General features: G+C 37.2%; 1 pseudogene; it reads left to right on the plus strand.

Annotated features, from left to right (window-relative positions):
• The window catches only part of LOC107663367 (retinal guanylyl cyclase 2-like), a 17585-nt pseudogene extending 5389 nt beyond the window's left edge, over positions 1–12196 (plus strand).
• Positions 12197–12819: the final 623 nt, after the last annotated feature.

Raw genomic sequence — 12819 nt, forward strand, 5'->3', positions numbered from 1 at the left:
CTAAACACCATCATGGTAACACACATGAAACTGAAATAATGCAATAAACCCTAATGTACACAACTGATAAGAAAAAACTAAGAAGAAACAGTTATTTTAACAAAAAAACCCCCATCAAATTGGAAATGTAACGCAGGGAATTCTGGGAATGTCAATTTACGGTTATTCACTATTCTTTACTGTTATTCATGTTCTTTTTCAATTCCAAAAACAGTATACTACCATAAAATTACATGTAATGCCCAATACAGTTATTCACTGTATATAGTAGGGGAACTTACCGTTAACCATTTAACAGGTTTTTACTGTAGCATTTTTACAGTCTTTTACCGTTAAATTCACGGCCATTTTTTACAGTGCAGTTATGTTTGAATTATGTTTAAAAATGTAAATATGAATTTAAAATGCTCAGCAGCACTGAAACTGGTGAAGAATTTTGACATTTAAGGCTTTAATTTAACAAAAATGAGAATTAAAAAAGACGACTACAGTGGTTAGTGGTTTCAGTTAATATGATCTGCTTCTACATCCTTAGATATACTGAGATTAAATTATAATTAAATCTATAATTACTGTTTGAGAATGTAATCTATAGTAATTAATTTAAATAATTTTTAAATTATACTTATTTTTATACTTAATTCTTTTTAATTAAATATTTAATTTTATTGAAATAATTAAAAAAATTGTAAATGCAATGTTAGTGTCCTTTTCCATGAGAGTGATATCCAAATTAGGGCAGGGACTTTATAAATATTTTTATTTTGTTATATCTATTTGTGTAATATCTCTCATTGTGTTTTAATAATTATTAATCATTTTATTTATGCCTCAGTCCTCTTTGCACATTCCCACTTTCTTATTCCTCCCTCTTCTTTTTCTGTTTGCAGTTGTCATCATGTGCATGCACTCTGTTCTGATTGGTGGAGAGGAACAGTATCAGTTGCTAACCACAGCATTGGACATGAGAATGATTGACCGAGGGTACATCTTCATTCCATATGACACCCTCCTGTATTCACTGCCATATAAAAATGTGAACTATCCAATCCTGACCAATGACACCAAACTGCGACGAGCATATGATGGGGTCCTGACAATAACCATGGACCAAGGGGAACAAAACTTCTATGAGGCCTTTAGCGCAGCACAGGAATCCTATGACATACGTACCAGCACACCACCTGAAGAGGTAACTGTAATCGGTCTGAACTTGTCTTAGTGTTTACAACTAGGTATCATTTTAAACTAGAAATACAGGGATGGGGATAGGAAAAGCTATGTAGAAAACATATTTTTCACAGTAGAAATTTGTGCTCTGCATTTAACCCATTCAAGCGCACACACTCAGCAGTGAGTAGTGAACACACACACACACACACACACACACACACACACACACACTGTGAACACACTAGAAATACAGGGATGGGGATAGGAAAAGCTATGTAGAAAACATATTTTTCACAGTAGAAATTTGTGCTCTGCATTTAACCCATTCAAGCGCACACACTCAGCAGTGAGTAGTGAACACACACACACACACACACACACACACACACACACACACTGTGAACACACACCTGGAGCAGTGGGCAGCCATTTTTTGCTGCGGCGCCCTGGGAGCAATTGGGGGTTCAGTGCCCTGCTCAAGTACACCTCAGTCATGGATATTGAAGGTGGAAGAGAGAGCTGTAGATTTACTCCCCCCACCTACAATTCCTGCCGGTACTGAGACTCGAACCCACGACCTTCGGGTTACAAGTCCAACTCTTTAAACATTAGGCCACAACTAAAATTACTACTAAACAAACCTACTAAAACTTTTATTATTTGATTACATTTTCTTAGTATGAGAAATAGCTTAGAATCCCATTAAGATTCATAATGTTTTTTGTTCCATTTTTGAGGATTTTGTTTTTCTTGGCAGGTTTCTCCATTCTTTGGGACCATCTATAACATGCTCTATTATACAGCCAAGACTGCAGAGCAGAGCCGAGTTGCGAGTGGAGGGCGATGGGTATCGGGAGATACACTGGTTAAAAATGACGGCGGATTTGAATTCAATGGCTTTAACCAGCGGATATCGGCAGGTACCGATGGAGAAGGAATGCAGGCCCGCTACACTGTCCTGGATTCAGATGGCTCTGGGTCCAGCCTACACCGCACGCACGCCCTGGAAGCATCGCACACATATGGGAAATATGGAGGGTTGAAGTACCTGGGGAAATCGATTCATTTTGCTGGAGCGTCTCCGAGCACTGACTCAAACTGTTGGTTCAGTCCTTATGTCCCTTGTAGTGGAGGTGAGAAAGCACAAATTCTTGTACCACATACATTTTATTAGCTACAATATATTTCACCACTGATTCTGTCTGTCGTTCTTTTCCTTTCATTGCAGGCTTGGATGGAGTGACCATTTTCCTCCTTCTTCTCTTGTTCTGTGTGTTTATAAGTGGAGCAGGTGTATTATTTCTCCATTTAAGGTATGAATTGAATTGGTTGAGTCGCAACAAACCACCTTGTATTGAATATGTTTATTATATTACTGATAAACAAATAAGCATATCTGTGTATGTGTCCAGGAAACACGGGATGGGGATATTAGGAGCATTTGATGGAGGAGGAAATGGAAGCCCCACTAAGATAATACTGACACTGGATGACTTGGTCTTCATCAACACCACACTCAGCAGGAGGGTCAGTCATAAATGCTATCTCTCTCTGTCTTGCTCATAGACTTTATCTGTGTCTCTCTCACTGTCCATTTCACTCTCTCTCTCTCTGTGTCTCTGTAGAAGCTGAATGAGGAGAGTATGGTAATAATTTAAATGAATTGAATATAATTTTAGTTGTGTGATCTGCTGCAAGTGTGATGATACTAAATAGGACAGGAATGAATCTCTTTATAGAACTTACTCTCTCACTCTCGCTCTTACTCAGATGTTTGTCTATGTCTCTCACATTCTCCATTTCTCTCCATTCTTTCTGTAGAAGCTGAATGAGGAGAGCATGGTGAAGAGTCAACTAGATGTTAAAACCCCTTGCCACTCAGTTTCAGGACGAAGTTACATTGCGTCAACTCCTGAAACGTCCAACGTTGCTGTATTTGAGGTGTGTGAAATTTGTGCTTTTTTGTGTACAGACATAGATACACTTTGGTAAGTTGTTAGCATAGTGTTTTGGTACTACTATATGAAGCAATATCACACAAAGAAAAGTGTGAATTTGTACTGAATACCAGAAGGTGAAAACAGTCTGGTATTCAGTATTGTGCTGATATTCAGTACAAAAGCATGATTCCAAGTGTGGTATTGCTCTTATAAAACAATTCTATAAACAATAAGTTAATAGGAAGTAACGTTTCAGACTAAATTCAACCAGTTAGTTTCTGTATAATTTTCTCCACCAATGAATTGCAAGATAAAAGAAAAGTCTGTGCAAGATAAAAAATTTTAAAAAGGTAATTGTAACTTTTCATCTCACAATTCTGGCTTCTTTTTTTTTTTTTTTTGCAATTTTGCAATTTTGCAAGTTTATAATTCACAATTTGTATAATTCTCCTCAGAATTGCGAGTATATATCACACAATTCCCAGTTCTAAACTCAGTTTTAGAAAACATCTTGACATTCCGACTTTTTTTCTTAGAATTGCAAGTTTATATCTCGCAAAATAAAGTCTGAATTGTGACACATAAACTCTGAACTGTGAGATACAAAGTTGCAATTACCTTTTTTATTTTTTATTCAATGGAGAAAACAAGCTTCCATTAGGTTTTCCATTTCTCGCTCCACACTCACTAATAAAAACAAAAGCTAATTTTTCAGCTTTTAAAAACCTGTTCATCACTGCAGGCAAAATACACTAACAGTCAAATTAGAGTAGTACAGTATAAAGTTATATTAATATAAACAACATACAGCTATTATTTGTACATCAGTTGTTGTGGAAAAGTATTAATACTGTACAGAATTTGCAGAAAGCTCTGCAGAACTTTCACAAAATTCTACATATTCAATAAAACAAAAGTATGAATAAATGTGCAATACTCTAAACTCTATTTAAACCATTTATCTTATTTAAATGCATAAAATGTGGTGTGGAAACGTTGAAAAATAAGTTAATCAGATTCTGTGTGAGCCTGTGGAGATGTGTTCAGTTGTATTATTCTGTGCTGTCAGGGTGACTTGGTCTGGCTGAAGAAATGCCCCTGTGGAGATTCTGTTTCAGAAATCAGTGACAGCACTCAGGCCATCTTTATCAAGGTAAGAGAGAAGTGAATGAAGTAAATGAAAGTTAATAATTCATTGTTTAGCTTACAAGTTGTGGACAAGTTTTGAAACAAAAAACTGAACACTACACTCACCTTCCCATCCTGTCTTCTGCACCTCTTTTTCTTCTTGTTGTTGCTTCTGCTTGTCCTCCTCTTCTCTCTTTCTAGCTGAGAGACATGCATCATGAGAATCTGAACCTGTTTCTGGGTCTGTTCTTGGATACTGGTATATTTGGCATTGTTACGGAGCATTGCACCAGAGGCAGCCTGGAAGACCTGCTCAACAACGAGGAAATGAGACTGGACTGGATGTTCAAATCCTCTCTTCTCCTTGACCTGATCAAGGTGAGGAATTTAGGGTTGAATGAATGCATAGATGAACAGATAAGTAATAACAGCTCAGTAAGAAGATGAAGATATGGATGAAAATGTGGTAAAGAATGACTGGCTGTTCACTAATAAACTGTCAAAGATGTCACCTGCTCCCATCTCCTCATACTTCTCTGTCACTTTCCTTCTAAGGCCTTTTTTTAATCTTTCCCTGTCAGGGAATGAAGTACTTGCATAATCGTGGGATTATTCATTGACGCCTGAAATCAAGGAACTGTGTGGTAGATGGACGGTTTGTTCTAAAGGTTACGGATTATGGCTTCAGTGAAATCATCAACTGTCAAAACATCATCCTGGAGGACACCACACCAGAGGGTACGTGTAATATATGTGCAAATTGCTAAATCATGAGATGAGAAACATGACATAGAAGTTCTCATCATCTCCTCTTGCTTTTTTTTTGATATATTCAGTATTTCTGATCGCTTCTGATCTCTGTATCTTTGGTACAGATCAATTCTGGACAGCTCCAGAGATCCTGCGGGATCCTAAACTGAAGAAGATGGGGACGTATGCAGCTGATGTATACAGCTTTTTTATTATCATGCAGGAGGTGATCTCTCGCTGTGCGCCCTTTTGCATGTTGGATATGCCTCCTGAAGGTTAGACACTCTCATATACCATTATATAATCACATACCATTCGGGTTTTCACCTAGTCAATGGAAAAACTAAAGGTGGCAATGATTTAATGGAGTTGGGTTGGAGCAATTCAGATATGGATACAGTGTTCTAAGTCGTGAATGCTCAAGTTGTGTATCTCTGTGTGTAGAAATCATAGATAAGGTGCGCTGTCCTCCACCGCTGTGCCGACCCACTGTGTCTGTGGATGAAGCGCCGCTGGAGGTGATTCAGATCATGAAGCAGGCCTGGAGTGAGGAGCCTGACAAGAGACCCACGTTTGAGGAGATCTTCAGACAGGTGCACTCTCTTTCTCTCTCTCAAGCACACACACACATACACAAGACTTGTGTCTGAAGATCTTCACACTGCTACACATCACTTTACACACACACACACACACACACACACACACACACACACTATATAAAATATGCAGGGGAAAAACCAAAAAAATCTAAAAAAATCCCAAAAACTTTTTCCTAACTTGCAGTTTAAGAATGTGAACAAGGGAAAGAAGACAAATATAATTGACTCAATGTTAAGGATGCTGGAGCAGTACTCCTCAAACCTGGAGGATCTGATCCGAGAGAGGACTGAAGAACTAGAGGTAGAGCGTCAGAAAACAGATGCTCTTCTAGCCCAGATGCTGCCCAAGTGAGTCCTACTTCAGATGTTTAGATTGCTTTTCACATTTCTTTTGTTTGTTATAATGCCATTCTGTCTTTCAGATCTGTGGCCTTAGCATTAAAGACAGGGAAGCCAGTGAAGCCGGAGCACTTTTCAGATGTCACGCTGTATTTCAGTGATATTGTGGGCTTTACCACCATCTCTGCTCTGAGTGAACCTATCGAAGTGGTCGATCTGCTTAATGACCTCTACATACTTTTTGATGGAATAATTGCGATCCACGATGTCTACAAGGTTTGCATAAGCTTTTTTTTTGTCTTTCTTTTTTACTGTTGTGGAAATTGAGTAGGTTCTTTTATGATCAATGCTGATCTCAGAAAAAAAGCTACAAAAGCTGTCACTGGGTGGTACCCTTTCAACAGGTACACCTTTGTGCCTTACTTAGCATTAAAGGTTCATATTTGTGCAGTAAAGTTGCATATTAGTACCTAAAGTGTATATATTAGTACCTAAAAGGTACAAAAGTGTAAAAGGTACTGCCAAAGTGCCAGAAATGTTTTTAAAGAAGTCTCTTGCTCTTTATTTGATCAAAATAATTTCTGTTTTACTATATGTTAAAAAGTCATACATTACTGTGTTAGTAAAGCTGAATTTTCAATATCCATTACTCCATTGCTCCAAAATCAGTACATTCAGAAATCATTCTAATATGCTAATCAGTGTTGAAAACAGTTACTTTTGTTGGAACTGTGCTACATTTTTTTTCAGGATTCTTTGATGGCTAGAAAGTTTAAAGGGGTCATATGATGTTGCTAAAAATAACATTATTTTGTGTATTTGGTGTAATGAAATGTCTCTTAACTTTTATAAATAATATCTCTTTGGATTTGAGACTTTAGTCTTTGCAACTTTACAGATCTTCTTTATGTACCAAGAGCTTGTAACACTTCAAAGAGAAAGGAAAAATTTTAATCGCATCATATGACCCCTTTAAAATAGCTTTTCTTTAAAATAGAAATCATTTGTAACACTTTTAAAGTCTTTACTGTCACTTTTGATTAATTTAATGCATACTATAACTATACATATACTTCTGAATAAAAGAATTTATATTTAAAAAAAAAAGGTCTTAATGACCCTGAACTTTTGAATGACAATTTTCATAATGCATGTAGCCGCGGTTAAACTCTGTAGCAGCCTTGTAATCCTATACATCTAACAAAGCCATAAGAGAGCCAGTATTTTCATATTATGTCAAGAGTACAGTTAAACCAGTTTGTCCAAGTGCTTCACGCCCTTAAATGAAATGCATCATCTCACAAAGTTAAAAATCAAACACATAATTTCACCCCTGGATGTAATGTTCATTGACAAAGATGGTTGTCTTATTCCACCAATATTGTGCTAAATGTAAAAACATATTTACACTTGATCCTCTGATGGCTGTGTATTCCTAGAACAAGTGAAATGTAAATCCCGGGCATCATCCAATTAACAGATTCGTCCAATTAGTTAGCACGCCGTTGGCCCTTCCCCCCACCCTACAACTCAACAGAGATCACATGGTGCTCACACAGGTGTGACGGACACAACATGTTATTCTATGCGGTTGATAATGTGCTAACTTACTATTCATGTGTATGTGACAGGTCCAGTGGTAGCAGGTGTAGTTGGGTTGAAGATGCCTCGGTACTGTCTGTTCGGGGACACAGTAAACACAGCCTCCCGAATGGAATCCACAGGGTTGCGTGAGTACACTTATGTGTTTCATATGCATATACATCAGCACGTGTCTCATAGTAACAATCTAAACGCTTGTGGCTGTCTCTGAAGTCGTGATTCCAGGAATTTGTCTTTGGCTAAGGATCAGTTTGAAGACTCAGTGGTTAGTACTTTGTGTGTGTGCTGATCAGTGAGTGCATGTCAGTGAGAAGCTCAGAGGGCTTAAAGTGCAGAGTTCCCTGTAAGCTCTTAAGAGTATAAGCCAAACTAGAAAGAAAATTCTGCTTTAAAGCTAATGTCCTCTTAGACATCACCCTGAACTGTCTCACCTTTAATCAGATCTTGTGCCACATTTATCCCAGAACATTTACTTCACCTTTAGAACACGTTTCATATTGAAGAACATGGAAGAATGTGTGAAACATGATTACAAGTTGCCAATGCCTAAAAATAGGCACTGTCGTTCTAAAGTTTGGTTAGTACCTTTTTAATTAATACTTTTATTCAACAAAGTGACAGTAAAGACATTTAGAATATCAAAAAACGTTTTCTATTTCAAATAAATGTTGTACTTTTTGAAATTTTCCATCCATCAATAAATCGAGGAAAAATGTATTACAGTTTCCACAAAAATATTAACCAGCACAACTGTTTTCAACATACTAATGTTGAGTAATTGTGACTGAAAATTTAGCTTTGCATGAATTAATTAAATATTTTAATATATTAAAATAAAAAAACAATATTTCATAATATTACTGTTTTACTGTATTTTTATCAAACAAATGCAGATTAGGAGGCTTTTTTCCAAAAATCTTACCGACCCCAAACTTTTGAATTGTAGTGTAAATTTTAGAGTTTAAATACCTCAACATTATTTTGATAAATATTATCATATTGTAGACGTTTTTTTTTTCACATTTGGTTTCAAATGAATTTTAAATGAAATATTTGATGTTTTCATAGATTAGGCCACAAAAACAATCACACATCTAGTGCTGTGTTTTCACCTACACAATGAAATGACTAAAACACAGTTGTCCAGATCATCTGAAAGTAACAGAAGAATGACCGAATGTCTTGAGTGATGTAATATGCCCAGTGCTTCAGCTTTGAAATGGCTCAGAGTGAACAGTCAAGCAGTTATGGACATACTGCCATCTAGTGGTTTCTCAAGAAACATAATTACTTCCAAGTGGAATTCTGCTTAATGGCCTGGTTTCACAGACAGAGTTTAGGTTAAATCAGGATTAGGCCATAGTTCAATTAGAACATTTAAGTAGTTTTTAGAAATATGCCTTAGATAAAAACATTACTGGTGTGCATCTTGAGACAAAACAATGAATCTGACATATTTTAAGATCAGTCAGTGCAAGTTTCTTTCGGTTAAAACAGCCCAGACATGCATTTTAGTCTGGGACTAGGCTTAAGCCTTGTCTATGAAACCAGAGGAATATGTTCTTGATGTCCGGAGTGAGTCTGTATGTTCACAAGAAACCAATATGGGCAATGATCAAGTGTCGTTTAATTTGTAACACTTTTTATTGTAATATTAATTAATTTACTATGTTTTTCTTAATTGTTTTGTCCCTGTTTTTACAGCTTACAGAATTCATGTCAACCAGAGTACTGTTGATGTCCTGAACAGCCTCAAACTTGGCTACAAAATAGATGGTAGGGGCAGGACAGAGCTCAAGGTATGCAAACACACACACACACACACACTGATAGGTGTTTCTTCAGTTCAGTCACTTTTATGACTGTATATGCACAACTATGGTCAAAACGGATGTAAAATAATTCAATATTAAGCTGTGTGATTCTGTCCCAAAGTTCTGGTATAATTTCCAGAACAGACAATGTTGTCCCTATTATGTTTTTATCAAACGTTGAACTTGTTTATCAAGAAGATAACAGTATCAGCGAAGACCACACATATTTTTAAGTTTTATTTTTTGGCATTTTCGCCTTTACTACAATATGACAGATCAGAACTGACAGGAAGCGAAGTGGGAGAGAGATAGGGGGCAGGATCGGGAAAGGTCCTTGAGTCGGGATTCGAACTCGGGACACCCGTAGCACAACAGCGCTGCCCACAAAGCTGTCAGTGCCGATGAAGACCTCACTTGAGATGAAACATGAGACATGTTGTGTGAAGAAAAAAATCAAGACAAATGCCTTTTGAATGCTATAGCTATAAAATTAACAGAAGGAGAGACGACAACTTTATTCCCAAAAATGTTTAAAAGTTTCATGTTCTAAATTTCCATGGCCATCATTTTCACCACAAAATGTTATTACACACAATAATGGAAATTACACTATGGTAGAAAGGTTCAGGACATTCAGGAAAAAAATGAAAAAGATAACAGAATTCTTCACTGTTGCACATATGTCCACCCTTAGGCATGGCTGGTAAACAAATTAAACAAAATAGTGTGAGGTGGAAAATGTTTAAAGAAAGGTTATGTTTTAACATTTGCCAAGAAACCTCCTGCGATCACACATGACACTAAATGCCTCTTAAATGTCCTGAAACCTGTCAGATGAGCTCCTGTCATTCTCTATCAGGGTAAAGGTGTAGAGGAAACATACTGGTTGGTTGGGAGAGATGGATTCAACAAACCGCTACCTGTACCGCCAGACCTTACTCCTGGGTAAGAAAGAAACCAGTTCTATATGTATGTACTTTTTAGGATGATGTCTATCATGTAGGGAGTTGATAACTTTGGTTATGTTGTCACAAAGGGCGAGCAACCACAGTATCAACTTGGATGAGATTCCGATGGACAGGCGGCAGAAATTCCTGGATCGACAGAAGAAGATGGGGAATTGAGGTAGAGACATTTCAGTTACTTCAGTCATATTTTACTTATTTCTTTGTTTTGGTTGATTTCAATTTTCTACTTAACGAATCAAAGAAAGTGTTTACAGTTCACTGAAGTTCACTAATGTAGTTGCTGTTGCATCCTACATGTCATGTAAGAGCAACTTGAAAGGATAGTTAATTTACTCATTTACGACTTACGATTTTTTCCCCTCTGTGGGACATAAAAAAAGATCTTTTGAAACGTCAGTGGGGCCCAGTGTTGCTTTGGACTCCACTGAATATCTTTTGTGTTCTACAGAAGAAAGACAATAAAACAGGCTTGGAAAGACATAAATGGCGACAGAATTTATTTCTTAATTTTTGTGTAAAATATCCCTATAAGCCATGTAACTTAAGGTTGTTAAACTTCTGTACGCATGCTGTTTAGTTTCTGTGCCTTCCAGTAGGTTGTGATGCTCATGTTTCCGCACCAGCCTATCAAATTTAGGAGAAAGTGGGGCAAGGGGATGAAAGGGGTGGACTGAGGTGTTCACCCCCTCGACTACCCTTTTCTACTTGATTCATTCCTAAAAAGAGTGGAAACGCTCACTGGGACATATGACAAGAAGCAAAAACACTTGAACTCTGAATGCCAGTCCATCAAAACCATCAGCTCAACAAGATGGCACGTACCAGCTGCTTTGGATGGTCATAGAGGACTTTTTAAAAACTGTATAGAGTTTATATTGCAGTTCATCCAATACCAAATTAAAGACACTGCTGAGATAACAGTTCATCAAGATGAGAAAATGAGAACAGAAGCACACACCTCATTCATCTCTGCAGTTATGCGATAGCTCCAGTTAATCCACCGCTGCAAAGAGATTTTTTTTCTTTATTTCATCGTTTTTAAAACAAAAACAAGCAAAAACAACAAAGTGATGGAGCTTGTTTATAACGGCACCTGACAATTTAGTTATAATTCAGTGGAAATAACACCAATAATATCCATGTATTGAAATTATTTAAAATACCGTGGTGATTTTATTTGCTAGGAATATCAGGCTTTAAAAACTAGGTGTTAGTTCAAAAAAGAACTTCTTCACATTTTCTTTTTGAAAATGCTTGCATTCAGTTTAATTTCATGTGGCACTGTTTGGCCTTTCTAGAAAGTGAAAAGCATTCAGAGCAGTTTTCACGGCCAAGCAAACACCTTTCAAGTTCAAGGTTATATGGTAGACAGTTATTTGGTCTCATTAGCTCCATTGTCCTCTTTGAGTTAAGAAAAGAGATACATTAAAAGGGAAACTCGTGAGCTGAGACTCAAATTGTCATGTTTATAATATCATGGCACCTGATCCTGATATTCAACACATTCCATGCATAATATTCTGATGTCAAACCCTGCTTCAAAGTCCTGACATGCAGTCTATTATTACCAAAGAGAAAACATGAGATTGATCTTCAGCGCTACTTTGCCTGCTCATACACTCAGTAAATGTATGTGCCCCCTAAAAGGGGCATTATGCTTCATGACAGAGGGAATTTTAAACGTGTGGTCTGGATATCGTCATTAAGATAGGAGGGTTCTGGCGCCTGTGGCTGTCCAGGATGACGTTTCTGTCACCTGATACCTAAACCACAATCTAGGGAGCTACAGTCATAGCAGGATGTAGCTGAATTTCAGTTGCAATCTTACCATTTTATCTCGTTGTCTGTGTAATTGTGTAAATAAAAGCTGGTTTTAGTGAGTGTGTAGATTCTTTCTTAGTATTTAGCCTAGTGCATACATGTGCTTATTTAGCTCCATAAGTAAGTGAACACTTAATATACAGAGTAGGCTACCCTTCCTAGAAATATGACATTTAAATTACACAAGTAGCTGAAATACCGCACCACTGCTGGAACTTAAAAACTGTTAAACAAAATAATTTTATCAAGAGCAAGAAGGTCATAGGATTTTCTCAGTTATCATATCTTTTTTTTGTCTGGACAGTTTCAAATAACATGTCAACACGAAGTCTTCTTCTAGCACATCGGAGTAACAAATATAAAGTACAAACACGGATGTTTCTCGTACACTGAGCAAGAGTTACAGGTATGGGGCAAAATAATGTCGAGACAAAAGATCCTAGTGTTCATTCTGACAAGATGGATTATTATTAGGCTATTATTTTGAACATTTAAACGAGTTCCGTGTGATTTTAAAAGAAGGAAAGATTTTTGCGTGCATATGTCAGGGCTAATATGACTGATTGATAAAGACGCGCGGAGGATTGGGTGTCAACTCGAGCTCGGGTGACTCGAGTAAACGGAGTCTGAGCTGAATTATAATTCGCCAAGAACTAGGACATGGTGGCTCCGCCCACTTATC

The sequence above is a fragment of the Sinocyclocheilus anshuiensis genome, unplaced genomic scaffold, assembly GCF_001515605.1.
Source record: "Sinocyclocheilus anshuiensis isolate Anshui unplaced genomic scaffold, SAMN03320099.WGS_v1.1 scaffold1531, whole genome shotgun sequence".
In the NCBI taxonomy this organism is placed as follows: Eukaryota; Metazoa; Chordata; class Actinopteri; order Cypriniformes; family Cyprinidae; genus Sinocyclocheilus; species Sinocyclocheilus anshuiensis.